Here is an 18888-nt window from a genome sequence, read left to right as displayed (position 1 = left end):
AGCCTCCACATAGTGTTCTCCCTGTGTGTGTGTGTCTGAGTGTCTGGCTGTGTCCAGATTTTCCCTCTTTTTTTTTTTATTTTTTATTTTTTTTAAATTTTTTTTTAAAGATTTTATTTTTTCCTTTTTCTCCCCAAAGCCCCCCGGTGCATAGTTGTATATTCTTCGTTGTGGGTCCTTCTAGTTGTGGCATGTGGGATGCTGCTTCAGTGTGGTTTGATGAGCAGTGCCATGTCCACGCCCAGGATTCGAACCAACGAAACACTGGGCCGCCTGCAGCAGAGCGCGCGAACTTAACCGCTCGGCCACGGGGCCAGCCCCCAGATTTTCCCTCTTTTGTAAGGATACCAGTCAAATTGGATTAGGGCCCACCCTAATGACCTCATCTTAACTTGATTGATTACCTCTGTAAAGACCCTATCTCCAAATAAGGTCACATTTTAAGATACTGGGGGTTAGGACTCCAATGTATCTTTTTGGGGGGACACAATTCAACTCATAACAACCTGGTACCAGACATTTCATTCAGCTTAGGCAGCTGGGCCCCTTGATTGGCCCAAAATAAAGCCAGAATGCTTCATGACTTACTCGTGATCACGTTAGGTTTCCTAACAGAGGTGTTGTGCTGGTGGCCCTGTTGTGCATAACATTTAAGGAAGTGTTTTGTTGTTGTTTTTAACCTATGGGATAAAAGGTATTTCTTTACAGAAATAGCTTAGACATGTAAATGTCTGTGGAAGACTCCATTTCCAATGTAGCCTTCAAGGACCTTGAGAACTAACTGTCTCTTCCTCTGATCTGCTTTGCCCAAGTCCATACCTGGCATTCCAGCCAAAAGTTCTTTCCTTGCCTCTTGAAGTCTGTTTTTCCTCCTCTCCGCCAGGCTTTTGTTAGGCTGTCCCAGATGGCCACAGAACTCTGTCCTCTTGTCTTTGAGTTCACATTCCTTTCTTTAAGGTGAAGTTCAAGGTCTGCCTCTTCCAGGAAAGTGGTTTCTGTGATCTCCCTTTTCTGCAGTTCCTGCTGTTACTATTGGAACAGAATTCTGATGTGATGGTTTTCCTTCACCCGAGTCTCAGTTGGGGGGTGGGGGCAGTGTGTAGGTGGAATGGCGAAGCAATAATGCCCTTCTGTTCAGAAGGGGATGAGTTGCACCGTTACCCATTAAGGCATCAGGTTACCCCTGGGGACTTGGAATGGGCATGAGTTCCTGTAGTTATTAATTCAGTCCTTCATAACAGGGAGATTCTTGCCATTTCTAAGTGTGTTTTGAAAGCTATTATAGAGCTGTAATTCTGTAAGAATGTGAAGTGGTATTAAAGCCTCTCGAGTCTTATACAAAAATTTAAAAATGTTCATATTTTCCATTAGAGGTGCCTCACTTTTGTTATTCTCTACCTTCACTTTTCTCTTTTCTATTTTTGAGGAATACTGAGGACACATCTCGGATAGCACCATTTTTTTAAAAAAATCAGCTAAATTGGTTTTCTTTTTAACAAAAGAATGCCTCATTATATATAATTGCTGCTTAATTGTTGAGTTCTTCTTTAACTTTTTCTTTGGGTGTGTTTCTCATTACCAACTAGATTATTTAATATTTTTGAGCACTGGAACCTGTATTTCTTTGTAGCATAGGGTTTATGTAGCAGGGTATATTATACATATGTTTGCAGCACAATATTTGCACAAAATTCATATTCTCTTTAAAAATCCTGTTTCCTTCCTGCATTTAAAATATGGATTTTCTCTTGTAGAATTTTTCAGAAACACATTCAGTGTGTGAAGTTAGGCATACCTATCAGTCATTATTTCCACAAGAATCTAGCAGACACTGGTAGTGATGTGTGTCAGGGAATGTACTTTTCTGCCCAAAATAAGGTCATTGGGTTTACAAAAGCAACCGCTTTCTGAAGTTTTTGCCACAAATAGTCACATAAACTAAAGTAAACATTGAGACAATTTGTAAAAGGAACGTATGTGGGATTAACTCCATGACTGAATAGAAACAGAAGGATTTTGTCTAGTAACTGTGTGGGAGGGGCACCGTGGAAGGTCTCTCCCAGGGGAGTCATCCAAGCAGACACATTTATATTTGTTTGTACCCAGTGAAGTATGAGAGTTGTTAACCTAGAGCCCGACAGTGAACTCTCTGCATGTCAGTTAGTGAGGAGCCACAGAAACCTCTCACATCTGAAGGAGCTTTGGTAAGAAGTGTCAGATCGGGGAACCGGAAATTGCTTGGATCAGCTGATGCAAAAGAGGATCTGGAGGGTGTGGCCAGAGAATGTGCAGTTTTAGAACCAGGAGACGCCTTTTCCTGCTGGCAAGTGAAAGGATCAAGTGTCATTTGGAAGAGTTGAAAGATAGACCCTGTGGGGAGCGAGGGCAGAATGGCAGCTGCTTTGCAAGTGGCGCCGTCACAGAGCCAGAGAATAAGTGGATGGGGGAGCCCCGATGCCCTGAAGACTCAGATCAGCTGTAGAGACCATGGAGGAGATCTTCCAGCGTAGGAGGGGCACCAGGGTCTCTGAATTCTAAGGTGTGCTGTCTTGCTTCTACCCTTTACATAGGCATTTCCTAAAGTTTGTCAGAATCTCCTGGGGTGCTCATTAAAAATGTAAATTATTGGATCCCACCACCTCAGGCATCCTCAAACACTACAGGGCCATTTTAAGGTCTTTAGATGATTAGAAGCTCACTGAAGTCTGAGGACCACTGGGTGAAATATTCCTCAGAGAAGCTCTGCCTGTTGGAATCTTTCAGTAATGAAGAATGAGCTCTGTTGTAAAGCAGTGATCTTTTAAGTCCAGGGGTGATGAAGGTGGGAAATGTAAATCCGTGCCACGTAGAAAATGACAAATTTATGAGTAACTGAGTCAAAATTGGGTCCAAAGAAAAACTGAGATACATCTCTTAAGCCAGAAAAGCTGGCAGCACATGTCCCTTGGCACCTTGGTTGGCCAGAGTACTGGACTAGCTGGGCTATGCATTCAAGCCATTCTGAGTTCCTATAGGAAACTGGAAATGGTTTCAGAGGTCAGTCTGTAGATGTGCTGAGCCAGCTAAGATGCCAGGGCCAGCCGTAAACCTCAGGGACCAGATGAAATCTTTGAAATGCAGGATACAGAAAGCTTTTTTTTTTCCTGCTGAATTTTTGCCATGCATTTTTTTCCTAGGGGTCTGCTTAGGGGTCTGTATGTGTGTTCCAGGGGTGGGGAGGGTGGATCCACAGCTAGCTCTGTGTTTCTTGTTTGGGGAGGACATTACAGGGAGGAGATTCTGAGCGTTCTCAGAGCCCAAAGACTGTGAGTGATGAGAGTGGGTTTCCTCTTTTTTTTTTTTCATTGACCCGTTTACTCGCCCTCTCTGCTGTACACATTGAGTTGGCAAGACTGCCATTGGCGGCAGAGACAGGCAAGTTTCCAGAACTCACTCCATCGCAGAGACCCCCACTCCCTGACACCACCCCCAAGCTGGTTGGCTGCACCATCAGAGGCAAGCGAAGGACCATCCTGTCAGTGGTCAGTTCCTTCCACTCTCAGTACACTTCCTCTGCTTGCTTAGCCACAGTCCACAAAAATTGCCAGTTACTGTTAATTTTAGGAAACATTTACTAATTAAAAACTTGTGCTGAAATTTAGAGATTTACCCAGTTTTTATTCATTCTTTCTAAGGAAAGAGTGCAAAATGAACCAGTAAGATAAAAAGAACAATTACTGTAATGTAATCTCACTTGCTTCAGCCTTTTCCCCGTTATCACCACCTCCCTGACCCCACTTACTGCAGCTAATGACAGTGTTTTGAAATTTTTAACTTCTGTATTGACAACCATATATAGACGCATTGAATAGAGGGGAGACGAGAGGGGACTAGAGGGGAAAAGCAGCCGGGAAAATCTTGAAGTGGGGGCAGTCTTAGGATTTGATAAACCAGACAGTGAATGTGCTGTGATAAAATTTGTTGAAAACAATAACTTGTACACCATGTAGGAAATGTGCTTCTCAATCCTTTAGGTGACATCTAGCTAAGAGAAATGGTAATCTACATAGAATAACAATTATCAGAAAGATATCAGCACACTGGAAGATGGCCCAAGTTACTAAAAGGAGGGTTAATAGCTATAATATTTCATCTTTTTCTTACTCTCACAGTAGTCTAGGCAATCTTTAAAAATAGCTAAATAAGCAAAAACTAAAGGTGAAAAAAGCATTTTAAACCATGACAACTTACTGAAAACATTTTTTTTTTCTGGAGGATGAGTGTTATTCACAGTACTAATTGCTAACATTGTTGAATGTTTACTATGTTTTTGGTACCAAGCTAAGTGCTTTGTATGTATTCTTTCGTTTAATCAGAATAAGGTAGGTATGATTATCACCAATACACAGATAAGAAAACTGAAGTTAAGGGATTTTCCCAAGGTCCCTGAAGTGGCAATCTGGTTGTGAAATAAGGTCTGTCTGACACCCTCTTTAGGAGCTAAGCGGAAGAGAAAACCAGAGTAAGGGAGGGATGTGCCATTAAGTTTCATGTATTGGGGGTCTTACTTGATACATAATTGCTCTGTTAAGGCTCTCAGAAAAACTGGCCTTTGCCATGAATAGTTTACCTATGTCCTGGTTACTAAAAATCTGCCTAACACTCATCAATAGAACATAACCAAAAGGTTTGACTCAAGAAACTGGTCACGAAACAGTGAAACTTAGTGACAGATCCTTCCTTACTCCAGTGCCAACAGTACACCATTCTCAATATATGATATTTAATTTCAACAAAAGTTTAACATTTTCTAATATGATATTTCTACTTTTTTTTTGGTGAGGAAGATTGGCCCTGAACTAACATCTGTGCCAGTCTTCCTCTGTTTTGTATGTGGGATGCTGCCACAGCGTGGCTTGATGAGCGGTGTGTAGGTCTGCACCCAGGATCCAAACCCAAAAACCCTGGGCTGCCGAAGCAGAGGGTGAACTTAATCACAATACCACCGGCCCAGCCCCTGATATTTGTACATTTGAATTAAAAAACAAATCTCCCACCAGCCTGTAAGCCCCTTGAGGACATGTGACCACATCCTGCCTGATAAACCCATCCTGTATAGCCCGGACCCTGGACAAAGAGATTTATGTATTTGGTGAGGGAAATAACATAGATTGACATATGTTAGAAACCATGTAACTGTTGCAGTGATTAAAAGGCTGTATGTTGAACAGCTCTGGGGTATAAGGAGGTGAAAGGAGTTAGCAGCAGCTAGCTGGTGATGGAACCTAAGTATCTTAGAAAGGAGTTTGACGTCTGGGGAGAAATGAGTCAATCCTATCATTTCCCTAGCTGAAACAAGATCTCGACTTCCACTGGAAATCTGTTGTGTTTCCTCTCCAGACTGAAGCATCTCTGGAACAATTTCCCCACTTGATGACAGGTGGACTTTAAAAATTCCGACTTTAGACTTCAAAACACCAGGGACACCAGACAAATTATGATTGATAGTGAGAATTATAATTCAGAGACAAATATGAGTCCTAATAATCTTAATCTTATTACTTTTGCATACATGAGATACGTGGGTGTCTGTCTTTTCAAAACAGATTAATCAGAATTACTATAAACCTTCAAGAACTTGTAATCACTTTGGGATCCTCCTGCCTTTGGTAATGGCCACATCTGGTCAGGCAGTTGTTACTCATTCTTGCCAGGATTCGCTTTATTAGACTCTCAATTGAAAAATGACACCTTCACTCCAATCCTTTTAATTGATTTTTAACCTTAGAGAGGTGTAAGAGAGTTATTTAGAGGACTAATTTCTTAATAGAGTCATCTGCATAGTCTGATAAAATTCTTTCAGATGAATCGCAACCCCCACCCCACCCCCAACACCAGCATGGCTTTAAAAAAAAGACGAAAACTGCTCCTTGAAATGCCCTTCAACTCTTTAAAAAGTTAATTAAATGTAAGTATAGCCATCCCAATACAATTTAAATGTGATTAGTTTCTGTTAGGAAATTTAAAACTTACAGTTTGTCCAGTGACATTATATATGTGCATTAAGCTATATCAAAGTTACAGCTAAACTATGAATGGAGAGAAAGTGGCAAATGACTGTCTTAGTTTCCTAGGGCTGCTGGAAATTACCGCAAACCGAGTTGCTTACAGCAACAGATCCTATTCTCTCACGCTTCAGGAGGCCTGAAGTCTGAGATGAAGCCGTCAACAGGCCACGATCCCTCTGGAAGCCCTCGGGGAGAATCCTTCCTTGCCTCTTCTAGTTCTGGTGGCTCCTGCTGTTCCTTATCTCCTGGTGGCATAATTCCAATCTCTGCCTCCATCTTCACCTGGCCATCCCTCTGTGTCTGTGTCCTATCCTCTTTTTATAAGGACATTGGTCATTTAGGGTGGGCCCTAAGTCCACTTTGGTTTCTTCTCAAGATCGTTAACTAATTATATCTACAAAGGTCTTATTTCCAAATTAAGTCACATTCTGAAGTTCTGGTTAGACATAAATTTGGGGGATACTATTCAACCCACTGAAGAGGCTTTCTCTAAAGGCTGATTTTGACTCTCCTAATCTTATTTTTAAAAATCTGAGCTATGTAATCAAAACAGGTATGGAAAATTTTTTTTTTTGAGGAAGATCAGCCCTGAACTAACATCTGCTTCCAATCCTCCTCTTTTTGCTGAGGAAGACTGGCCCTGAGCTAACATCTGTGTCCATCTTCCTCTACTTTATATGTGGGACGCCTACCACAGCATGGCTTGCTGGGCGGTGCCATGTCCACACCCAGGATCTGAACCGGTGAACCCCAGGCCGCCAAAGCAGAATGTCGCACTTAACCGCTGCACCACCGGGCTGGCTCCTAGAGAATAATTTTACATAAGCACTCACTAAGTTATGATACCAATTAATTCTTTAACCATAATTAGATCCAGAAAGAAACTTATACATCATCTTGTCCAGCTTCATATCCAAAGTAATATTTTTCTCTATGGAATAGAGGTTGGGTATAAAGGTGGGGGATCATTATAAGACAGCACATGCCTCAGTTTATTTCTAAAACATCTGTAATTGCTACAACATATAGCAAGTCTAGTCTTCCCTTCTCTTATCCAAATTTAAATCTTTAATGATAACTGTTATCCCTCCAATGTTATTTCTTTAAACTTCCAAAGAAATGACAGTAGCCAAACAACTTCTTTGGCCAAGATGACTTCTGAAGAGGCAGTATAGCAGGTAGGGTTGACAGGGTGGATTCTGAAATCAGACTGCCCAAGTTCAGATCCCACCACTGCCACTCACTCACTATGACCTTGGGCAAAGGATTTAACATCCCCAAGTCTCCTCTCTCCATCTGTTGAGTGAAGATGCTACCGTCTGTTCTGGCTCACAGAGTGGTTGTGAAGATTGTACAAGGTCATCACAGTTGAGCCCTCAGTAATATGCCAAGCTTGTAAGAAGCACTCAGTAACGGTCACCTGTGCTTGAGTTCATCTTTCTTGATGTCCCTCTGCAAACTTGGTGTCCAGATGACCACGAGGGCTCTTCCCAGCACAGCCACCACCAGACCTAATCCTAAAACTGACTTGTACATACAAGCATCTTCTCAATCCCTCTCTTTCTACTGAGGCTCCTTTGCACAGCCACAGTAAAGAAAAATGGAGAAAACAGAAAACGAAAATGACCTTGTGGCTTCAAAGTGAAAGAAGCTGTGAAAGGCGGATAAAACTTGGGGAGCTGATTCCCCAGAAAGGCTCCCTGGAAAAGCTGGCCTGATCAAACCATTCATACTCCCTGGGCGTTTTCACTTGGGTTAGTTTTACTGCTTGAAATTCCAAGTACAGATGCCTTTTGGTTAGGGCCCCTCTTTGAAATCCCAAAACTTCCAGGTTAGGATGTGGTGAAATAGTCATCACTTAAGACTCTCGAGAGATGCATCAACAAGGGAATTTAAAGATATGCGTATGTTCCATTAGAGGTGCTGCACTTTTGTTATTCTCAACCTTGAGAGAGAGAGGAGGGAGAGTGCAAAAGGCCATCCGATTTACATTTTTCACTATGATTATTAGAGGTGAGAATGAGATTTTCTTCCTTTATCTAATGTACCATGTGACAGCCCTTTGCTCACAGGAGACCCAACTGAAGCTGACACTGTCAGTTCTAAAATTCCATTAGAAGACTGGGCTTTGGGGCTAACCTGGGAACCCAACTACTATTAATAATATTACACTGGGAAAACCTAGAAACCAAACTACCAAATACAATGTTTCTACGAAAAAAATGTGTTCTGGTTAAAAAAAACTCAACTTAGAGATGAACTTTTAGACTAAGAACTTTTAATGTCTATGCAGTAGGGTGATTTCATTTCTTAATCTAAATATTATAATTTTATTAACTGTAGGTAAAACTATACTAACGGTCTAAGTAGCTAAGTCAGTTTGTCCCCTAGTACTCATTTATGGTCAAGCCAACCATATGGGTCCTTTTGCACACGTAGTTACGTTCGATTTCCCTCGGTATTTTTCACTGAACTGCAAGGGTTAACTTCAGTTCCCTGAACTGAGAGCAGCTCCTGGGGTGCAGGGAAGATCAGAGTAGCTGCTGGGGTCCTCTCTGCCAGAAGGTGTGGACCCGCTTCCCCGGGTTCCAGGCCGTGGTGTGGAAAAGGCAGCTTGCCCCTTCACTGCTAAATTTTTTCCCGTATTTGAAGTTATAGTGCCTGGTTCTGATCTTTTTTTAAAAAACCCACCATTCTTCCGAGTTCATTCCTTTGCTCTATGCTCTGATTTTTAGACTGGGCAGAGAGTACTGTTTTGAGATTAAATCTAGTCCAAAATGGAATTATCCAAGGACTTGCATTTTAGGATTTGTGATGTTGGCTGTATGGAGAAATAGAAATTTAAAAAACTGTTTGTGTCCCCCTCTCATGTTTTTTTCTTTTTCAGCAAAATGATTTGATAATGTAGGGGTGCTCTGAAGTTTTTGGGTTTTTTTTCGGTTTAGGGCTCTTTATTAAATTATTATTTTGGGGGTTTTTTGCTGTGAAGTTTTGATTCTGCTGCTTTGTGTTGGCTAGTTTTGGAGATCCCGGCATAGCTGTGGGCCACACCTGGACGTTTGTTTCTGTCTGCCCCGTCTGGGGCAGATGCAGGGGTCCATGCAGTGTTTGGGTTCTGGCCTGTTTTTCTCTTTCCTGTGCTGGAAATGCTCAGTGGCTGCTTTGGTTTAGGTGGGGTGGGGGCAGAGGGCTGGTCCTCCGTCGCTGGTCATTGAGTATGGAGTCCCCTGAAGCCAATTTCCAGTTAGGCATGATTTTCTTCATAAATTTGTTTCTTTGTGGTGGGTGGGAAGGGATGATATTGTTTGCTTGTTTTGTGCATTCAGAAGGGCAGAGATTTTGAAACCCAGTTTGGGTACTTGTCACTAATAAGGTTAATCTAGGATTGTGATTGAGAGGGAAAGATTATGTGTTTGATTAAGTACAGCAAAGCTAAAAGATATAATTTGATATTATAATTTGATATTATAATATAACTATAATGAAAGGAAAAAGGCTTGGGAAAATTCAAGCGTAGTCACCAAGTGCTGTGCTGCTGTGGGCTGTGTGATCGCTACACCCAACCCCCCAGACACACAGAGGTTCTGGGTCTCCGTCCTAGGGAACCAGAACTTTATTTGTATTGTCCAAGATCCCTTGGAAAAGAAGGTCCCTCTGAAATTTTAATAAGTAGCAATGTGTACATTTAGCTCGTTTTGGTAAAGGTGATGAAACTGATGCTTTGTGAGTAACTTTAGCAACAGAAAATAGAAAGGTGTTTAGGGAGATTAATAGCCTCACTCTTTTTCTTCTTGAGCCATAACTCCCTACTTTTAAACAAAGAGTGTTATGAAATAATTTTAAGAATAAAAGAAAAAAAATTGCGTCTGGCTTACATAAATATTGAAACCATTTCCCAGATTCTGCTTACTGCAGAATGAAGTTCTGCTTCAGTTTTTCTCCTTCAGAAAAGATGAAGAGAGGAGTGAACCTTGCTAGCATTTGGGTTGGTTAGCTTCCAAGGCACCTAGTTCTTGCAGGATGATAGCATCACTCTTGAAGTGATTAGATGGTAGTACATGGGCTGGCTCCATAGAAGAGAGGAAGGTCTCAGGACTGTTGGTAGCAGGAGATATTCAGTCCAAATATGCAACATCGATGAGAAATCTGACATCTGAGAAAGCTTGTCCCTGCAAAAACGGGGAAATGCTTAGGTCAAAAGAGAAACAGTTCTCCAGAGTGTACTGGCCAGCTGCTGGGAGCAGGGTTCGCATAAATTTTTGGACTTCTGAAGGAAGACCAGTTCCTTTTAGGGAATTAATATGAGTATAGTCGTTGTGAAGCTTTAGGATAAAAGCCAACCCTGGATTACATGTAAGGAAAAGTTGTACAAATCTCTCTATTTTCTTTGTAAGGAAACTGAGAGGTTGAAGTTACTTGTTTTAAGTGTGTGAATTGATGACGTATATAGGGAGACTAGACAGTGGGTGGACAATTCTAGTGATTCTTCAGAAATTTCTGATCTAAAGCTATTAAATTGCTGGTTGACTGGAATGTACTTCTCTGACAGAAAGGCAACAAACTGCTGTAATTAACCTGTTTGATTTTTGTGTCTTCCTGTAGATGGTACAGATAATGATTGTGTGTGCTGTTCACAAATGTTTAATATATATACAAAAATAGAAATGGTGGCACTCATAAGCATTATTTAGGAGTTTTGAATTATAAATTTAATAGATGGGATGAATTTCCTTTCCTTTCCTTTTTTTTTTTAAGCGAGAGACTGAATATCCAGCATAGACATGGACATCCAAGTAAGTCAGCTAGAAGTTGACAGTGGATGAAATAGAAGGTGTAAAGGGGGCTGTACAAAATATATACTTTTTCTGTGGTGCCTTAACAGGACTGGCATATCAATTTCCGTTTTTAAAACTCATTAGGAAAACTTGGCATGTACCATCATCCTTGCTACAGTCCTTGTGGCAGACTAGAATTGGTGCTTTTGGACAGCAGTGGTGGGGACGGAAACCTAGCTCTGCCTTGAATTAGCTGTATGACCTTGGATATTTGCTTTGACTTCTCTGGGGTGAGGGATTGGATTAGATCAGTGTTTTGCAACATTTTTAAAGTCAAGTTCCCTGTGATAAAAATTAAAGTATTCCCCGCACCCCCACCCCACCTCCTCTCTCAGGATTCTATTATACTGTGTTAGAATTATTAGATTGCATGATCTCTGATGTCTCTCTCAGCTCGAACATTTTGTGATTCTGAGCAGATAGTGGATTGGAAATCAGATAAACAAAGGTTTTTGTTTTATTTTGTGAATAGATGCAGCTTGTTCCTCCTTATATTTGGAAGGGGACCTTTCAAAAATTCCTCCTCACACGCCAGGAGTCATGCCCTGAGTCTCTCCTTGTGCATGGGCATCGCATAGAAGCTTGCCAGAAAGGCAGTCTTGGCCCCACCCCAAATGGCTGAGTCAAAATCTGCATTTTAACAATGCAGGTGATTCCTGTGTGCATCACAGTTTGGGAAATGCAGCAGACCACTATTTTTTAACCTGCAAGTGGCAGTGTTGGAGGGGTCCCCCATCAATTTAGTAGGTCAACAGTAGCATTTCTTTTTTAAGGAAATAGATGACAAAAGATAATATTAGGGTACATTGCATATGTAGTAAAGGAAAAGGACTACTTCACAAAATTTTTGTTTTATATGTCTATGCCTGTATGTGTATACAGGGTTTCGATCTCAGGCAAAAAGTTAATTTTTTAGTTGGATCTCAGGCAAAAAAAATTACAAAGCACAGTGGCCTTTTTTTTTTCTTTTAACTCAGAGACAGTGTTATCTCAGAGACAACCATCTACTCAATCCCTTCTCTTTACTCACACACAGACATTTACAGAGATACGTACACAGAAGTCCATAATCAAGAGCTGTTCTATACCGATTATCCATATTGTATCAGATGTAAACTGTTGGATTTTACCATGAGAAAGAAACAAATGTATTTGTTAATTTTTTGAGTTGTATTAACTCAAAAAGTTTTCCTGTTTGATAATATTTTACTTTGTATACAAATCATAACACTGTCAGATAAGATTTCATTTTTTTTAAGTTGTTATTATGAGGAGATTTCAAATACTTGTTCAGTTTTCTGAAAGTACAGATCATGCTTTTTTCTCTAGGGGGCTAATTTGTGAAACTCATATGCTGCACGCTCATTCACACATCCCTTTGCATCTAAAAAAAAGTTAACTTGAATAAATTCATGTGGGGTTTTTTGGGTAAGCTGACTCAACATAATTTTTTTAAGTTTAACGTTTAGTTAATCACTTTATAATACTTTCGATAAGTGTTGTTTAATGTGAGGAAAGTGTATTTTAAAATAGGTAATTTCCACCCTGAGGACTTTGCAGTCTCAGCGATAATTTACTGACACGAAATGCTAGGAGAAGATACAAACTGTACTTTTAGACTTTTTTAGACTTTTAGAAACAGCTGGAAGGAAGTTGTCTGTGCTGGAATCCTAACTCCGTTGGGGTGAGGCAGGAAATTCAGAGCCTTGCAGAGGTGTTCTAAACTGTCGTGATCAAGGCCGTGTGCACTCCCCGAGCAACTGTTCTCTTTTCATTTTATTTTGAGGAAAAAGGAGAAGAAGATGTTGTTCTTGTCCCTTTCACAAGGCTCTGTGCTGAGGAAGAAAACTGGTGTGGATCTGAAAATTCCGCATTTGGGGCTCAGCAGGTGGAGAAAAACACTCTCCACACACCTGCGTTCAGAATCCAGAAGAGTAATTAATTTCACACCTGAAGTTGGGCAGAGTTTTATGTTTAGCATATTCTAATTAGCTGGTTGTTTCAGATGTAATTTGCATATTGTTTTCATTTTCTTTTAAGATGGTTTTGTAGCTTTTACGTGGTACTTTTATATGTAAGAGATTAGGACGTGAAATGCAACTTTTTATACTGATTGCACGTTGAAACAAAAAGATGCCAGGCTTTTAGCTGACACAAGGTCTCGATAGATGTAAGTTAAGGTGACTTCAGCTATCATATTTTCATTTTAAGACACTTCAGTTTCTGGAACTCTGAATATTATGTCATTAAAAAACAAATTGTTCCTTTAAGCTTTAGTTGTAATTTTAGTTTGGCTCATATATTTATAGTATTTTCTAAATAGGGAATCAGTGCTTGGCCTAAGTGATGTACAAGGACAGCAGCGTGATTCCTGCCGACCTTCCAGCTGCACTGTGCAGCCATGTGTCTTCCTTCTTGGGTCTGCCAGTTTAACCTCTTGCTGCCTGTCTCTGGCTATTTGGCTGTACCCAAGAGTGTGGCTGGGTTTTATCTGGATATGCCTTAGCTGGAGACTGCGAGAAGCATCATCCAGTCGAAGAATTTGAAAGCCAGAAAGGAGCTTAGAAATCAGCCAGTCCAGCCTGTTCATTTGCCAGGTGAGGGACTGAGTGTCCACAGATGACATTCCAGTTACTGACCAAGGCAGGATTTGAATCCAGATATTCAGATTTTTCCATCCAGTAATTTTTCCTGTCTATATACCTTGTCAGAGAGAGGAGGAGGAATTATTTCCCTAGTTTTACATTTCCCCACCAGCCATCCTCTTCATTTATCATTTTTGGATTTTCTTTTCTCCCTGTGAGACTCTCAACAGTAATCTGTGCCATCATATCCATATTCTATCTCAATTTCTAGGTTATCCAGCTCCCTTGCTAGTACCATCCTCCCTCCCTCCCCTGCCCAAACCATCCGCTTGTCCTGGCATACCTAATCTCAGCTCCCCAAGGTGGTCTTTGCACTGGCTTCTTGAGGAATCATCCTTCCTGTCTCTATCTTTGTTGGTCCTTCCTCTCCTTTCCCCACACACTGCCCCTCTCAGGACTGCCATTCCTCTTGTTCTCAAAAACTTGTTAATATTCACCTTGTTCAGTCATCTCTCCCCTTTGTCTAGCCTTCTTCAACCTTTCTGTCCCAGGCCTTTTCACCCCTTCCCTTGTGTGAACTCTTTTTAGAAACTGGGCCATACCAGACCATTATATGTGATGAAATTAAGGGTACATAAGGCCAGGAACCCACTGTCAAATGCTTTTCCTTCCTTATGAATTTGTTTTCCGGAAGGAAGTTTTGAACCCATTACCTTAAGCCCCTTACTACTTTCTTGGCCCTCCAGTTTTCTGATGAATAACTTGCATTTAATGCCTCCAGTCTAGTATCTTCATGTTGTGTTATTTTTCATAAACACTATTTTTTAAGAGCAGTTTTAGGTTTACAGCAAAATCGAGAGGGAGGTAGAGAGATTTCCCATATACCCCTGCGCCTACACATGCATAGCCTCCTCCATTATCAACATCACTCACCAGAAGATGCTATGTTTGTTACCAAGGGTGAACCTACCTTGACACATCAAAGTCACCCAAAGTGTCCGTAGTTTACATTAGGGTTCACTCTTGATGTACATTCTGTGGGTTTAGACAAATGTGTGATGACGTGGATCCTCCATTGTTGTATCATAAAGAATAGTTTCACTCACCAAAAAATCCTCTGTACTGCCTTTTCATCCCTCCCCCCTACAACCCCTGGCAACCGCTGATCTTCTTATTGCCTCCATAGTTTTGCCTTTTGCAGAATGTCATGTAGTTGGAATGGTGCAGTATGTGGCTTTTTCAGATTGGCTTCTTTCAGTGAGTAATATGCACTTAAAGTTCCTCTGTGTCTTTTCATGGATTGATAACTCATGTCTTTAGCACTGAATAATATTGCATTGTCTGGATGTACCACAGTTTATTGATCCATTCACCTACTGAAGGACATCTTCGTTACTTTCCAGTTTTGACAATTGTGAGTAATGCTGCTATAAACGTCTGGTGCAGTATTTTTGTGTGGACATAAATTTTCAGCTCCTTTAGGTAAATACCAAGGAGTGCAATTGCTAGACTGTATAAGAGTGTGTTTAGTCTTGTAAGAAACCATCAAAGTGGCTGTACCTTTTTGCATTCCCAGCTGCAGTGTATGAGAGTTTCTGTTGCTCTACATCCTCACCAGCATTTGGTGGTGTCACTGTTCCAGATTTTGACCATTCTAATAAGTGTGCAGTGGTATCTCTATGTTGTTTTAATTTGCAATTCCCTGATGACATATGCTGTGGAGCGTCTTTTCATATGCTGATTTTCCATCTATATATCTTCTTTGGTGAGATGTCTGTTAAGTCTTTGGCCCATTTTTTTTATTGGGTTATTTGTTTTCTTAGTGTTGAATTTTAAGAGTTCTTTGTATATTTTGGATAACAGTCCTTTATCAGATGTATCTTTTGCAAATATTTCTCCTAGTCTGTGGCTTGTCTTCTCATTCTCTTGAATTTGTCTTTTGCAGCACAGAAGTTTTTAATTTTAGTGAAGCCCATCTTATCAATTATTTTTTTCATGGATTGTGTCTTTGGTGTTGTATCTAAAAAAGGCATCACCGTACTCAAGGTCATATAGATTTTCTCCTACATTATCTTCTAGGAGGTTTATGGATTTTCATTTTAGGTCTGTGATTCGCTTTGAATTAATTTTGGTGGAGGTTGTAGGTCTGTGTCTAGATTATTTTTTTGCATGTGGATGTTCAGTGGTTCCAGCACCATTTGTTGAAGAGACGATCTTTGCTCCGTTGTATTGTCTTTGCTCCTTTGTCAAAGACTAGTTGACTATTTTTATGGCAGTTTCCTGTTGCTTTGTAACCCCCGCACCCCCACACATTGTAAATACTGTTTCAAACACTACAAGGAACAAATAGCACAAGAACTCTACTGTGTTTCTTGGACCAGAGTTGTCAGTGGACAACTTGGGACATCAGTGGGGTTCTTGGGAGAACCCCTGGAGGGAACAGAACAATTGAACTGATTTACATGCTGGAGCACACAGACCTTTAAAAGATATTTGAATGATAAGGAATCTAGTTTCTTGGTGGAACCTTGAAACAAAATTTGACCTCAGAACTCATGTTATATCTAAGGTAGGTTTTCTATGATGGATTTGAACACCTGCTTGCCCTTTCTTCATCTTACCCCTTTCACAGCTGCTACCTCCACCCCAAAAAGCTTGTCCACGCTGCTTTAATTTCTAAGGACTTTCCCTTTTAAGTTGATTTTCACTTGCAACATGGTCTCCATCCATTCAATCAGTTGTGTTCTATCCAGCAGATATTTATCTATTCAATGCAAGCTTTGACTTTGTTTCTTTTATTTGAAGTCTAAAAAAATGATGCTTTATTCATGGGCTTAGGTAAAGAGATTTCTATGTAGAGATTGCAGTTTTACATGCAAGAATCGGCTTTGTTAGGTATCTTGGAGAATATTAATTATAAAGTCTATTGGGAATTTTTATTTTTAGATTGTTTTTGAATAGCTAACGTAACAACATGGACCTCTCCCCTTTGATGGACATAATCCACCCAAAAGTATTGAATAATCTATTGCTCAGTTTCATAGTTTTAGAGGCTGAAAAGTTGGTTTCCAAACAAGGGATAGTGATGATATGAGAACCAGTTTCACTAATTAATTAGCTCTGCGATTTTAAGCTTTGATATCCTAGCATCAAATGGGGTTAAATGATGTTTGCCCATTTGCCCTCCTTCCCACATTATGGATAAGCAAGAACCTGCATGTATGAAGGGGCACTACTGTTCCTCATTAATATAGGCGCTGTCCTTTCACATCCTGGCCCTCCCGGAAGAACATCTGCTTCCTGGCCAGTTTCTCACCTCTCACTGTTTCACCTCCCACTTCTCAGCTGTGTGTACTTTCCCAGCTCCCTGTGCCAGCAACTTTATCCTTCTCACCCACTATTCCTAGCCTTTTCAGGGCCATTCAGATGTCTAAAAGGAAAGAAAGAAAATACCCTAACTGAAATTGGCCCATTTGGATGCTTTTCCTTGCCTCCTGTTTGATAATTCCCTTAAATTCTGAAATTTCTTTTATATCTTGAAAGCTTATGGAGAGGAACTAGTGTATGGAATTTGTGTAGTATGCAGTGTCTCTGCATAGTACTCAGTTCCTGCCAGGCCTGATATTATACGATTTCCTGGGGAAATGGGAATGTTCCATGACTGCTTTCTGCTCTCAGGAGCAACTGTAGTGATTATTTTGCTTCTGGAGAAAGGAAATAGTTGGTGTGTTACCTTGCTGTTTGGGGGGGGTGTGTGTGTGTAGGGGGCAGCAGGGTGGAGATGGGGATTATGGATTATGGAATAACCTCCTTAAACTAGAATGGTAATAGCCTTAGGGAAGACTTGGGGGTAATTAAAAGGCAGATGCTAGGTTTCTTTTCTAAAAAATCCATTAGAATTCTTAGGGAAGTTACTAAGTGTGAGGGGGAAGGGGCAGCTTCAGCTATAAGATTGGTCAGAGCCCTATTCTTTAGCCTATTAGAAATAGGAAGGAAATAAGACAATAGAATTTATAATGACAGGTCTTTGTTTTTTGATTGTATTTGCTGAATAGAGTTCTACAACAATGTACATGACTACTAATATATTTTAGCTCACACATGGTTAATTTTGCCCTACATTTGGTAAGAGACTTTCGACTTGTAGTTATATAGAAGAGACTGCTTGGTCTGGCACCCCACCCTGGGGTGGGGGATGATGTGATGGAGAGGGAAATAGATTTGCCGTGTTATGTAGTTGCCGTGTGCCTGTTGTTGATCATCCTGTCTTTGAGTGTAGGAGGCCAGTGGGCTTTCCTGGCAGGATGGAGGCGTCAGAGCTGTCCACACAGGAAGTCCTCCCTGATTGCTGACAAGCACTTCCTGCGGGTGCCCACACCCAGTGCTGCAGGGAGTGCAGAGAGGCTATGCTAATACAGCCTCCCCATTTATTCACCTCCAACTTTGTTCTTCTGTCAGTTTTGGCATCAAATTAAGCCCAGATAAATGTTATCATGGAAACTGAATTAGCTTGTTTTCCCTGCCCTTGGATAGACAGCTTGATAGGTAGCTTGTTTACCTGACCTGAAGCACTGCAATTAGACCAGGGCAGGCAGAGATAGACCATAGGCTCTTGTGGGATGGATCAGTGCTTAGCTGACCACCCAGTTCCTTAATTAGATTGAACTGGTGTAAATTAGCTACAAGCCTCATCGGTGGGGGTGGGGGTGGGGGTGGGAGCATCTTTCCAAATTCCCAGGCAGCTTAGCGGTTTGGAGAGGCAAAATGTTAAAGGACAACCGGTGATGGAAATGGAGTTTGGTAAAATATCACCCCTTGGTAAGCTTTTTTGTTGTTGTTGTTAAGTTTGTGGTTAGTGCTGTTGAGTCACGCAAGGACAAATGTAATTGGTTTGAATTGATCAGAGTTTGAAGTTGTAGTTAGAGACTGGTCAGTGTTTGCATTTCAATTGTATTTCAGTCTGGGATTGAGAGTTTAATTCTTCACGAGTTAAGTGAACTTTCCTAAAATGCTGACTCTGATGTTCAGCCGTAGTATGCTGTAGCTTTCAAAAAAATTTTGCAGAATTCTTCTGTTAAAGATTTATAAGGTAGAATTTTAAAAAGTAACCTTTTTAAAGCAAACTTTGTTAAAAAACAACAACAAACCACAAACTGACTGTGTGCTCATTAAATTAACTTGAAGGCACCTTTGACTTTCTTTCTTAAAAAAAACATAGCTGTTGGGGCCGGCCCATGGCCGAGTGGTTAAGGTTCCATGCACTCTGCAAGCTCTGCTTATGCTGCCTGGGTTTGCAGGTTCGGATGCCAGGAGGGGACCTGCTTCTGCCATGCTGTGGAGGCATCCCACATACAAAAGATAGAGGAAGATTGGCACAGATGTTGGCTCAGGGCTGATCTTCCTCAAGCAAAACAAAAAGAG

At 40.9% G+C, this 18888-nt stretch overlaps 1 protein-coding gene and 1 long non-coding RNA gene across 21 annotated transcripts in view; one reads left to right on the top strand and one right to left on the bottom strand.

The window, feature by feature from the left end:
- Positions 1-18888, top strand: part of RBMS1 (RNA binding motif single stranded interacting protein 1) — a 207202-nt gene that overhangs the window by 93069 nt on the left and 95245 nt on the right. The window lies entirely within an intron of this gene.
- Positions 9643-14492, bottom strand: LOC138918661 (uncharacterized). Its single transcript, XR_011428250.1, has 2 exons — positions 14438-14492; positions 9643-10216 (listed from the first exon to the last, which is right to left on the bottom strand). It is a non-coding gene; the product is annotated as an uncharacterized lncRNA (long non-coding RNA).

Source organism: Equus caballus, chromosome 18 (assembly GCF_041296265.1).
Source record: "Equus caballus isolate H_3958 breed thoroughbred chromosome 18, TB-T2T, whole genome shotgun sequence".
NCBI classification, from domain to species: Eukaryota; Metazoa; Chordata; class Mammalia; order Perissodactyla; family Equidae; genus Equus; species Equus caballus.
Note: the sequence above shows the minus strand (reverse complement) of the source record. Positions and strands in the feature narration are given on the sequence as shown.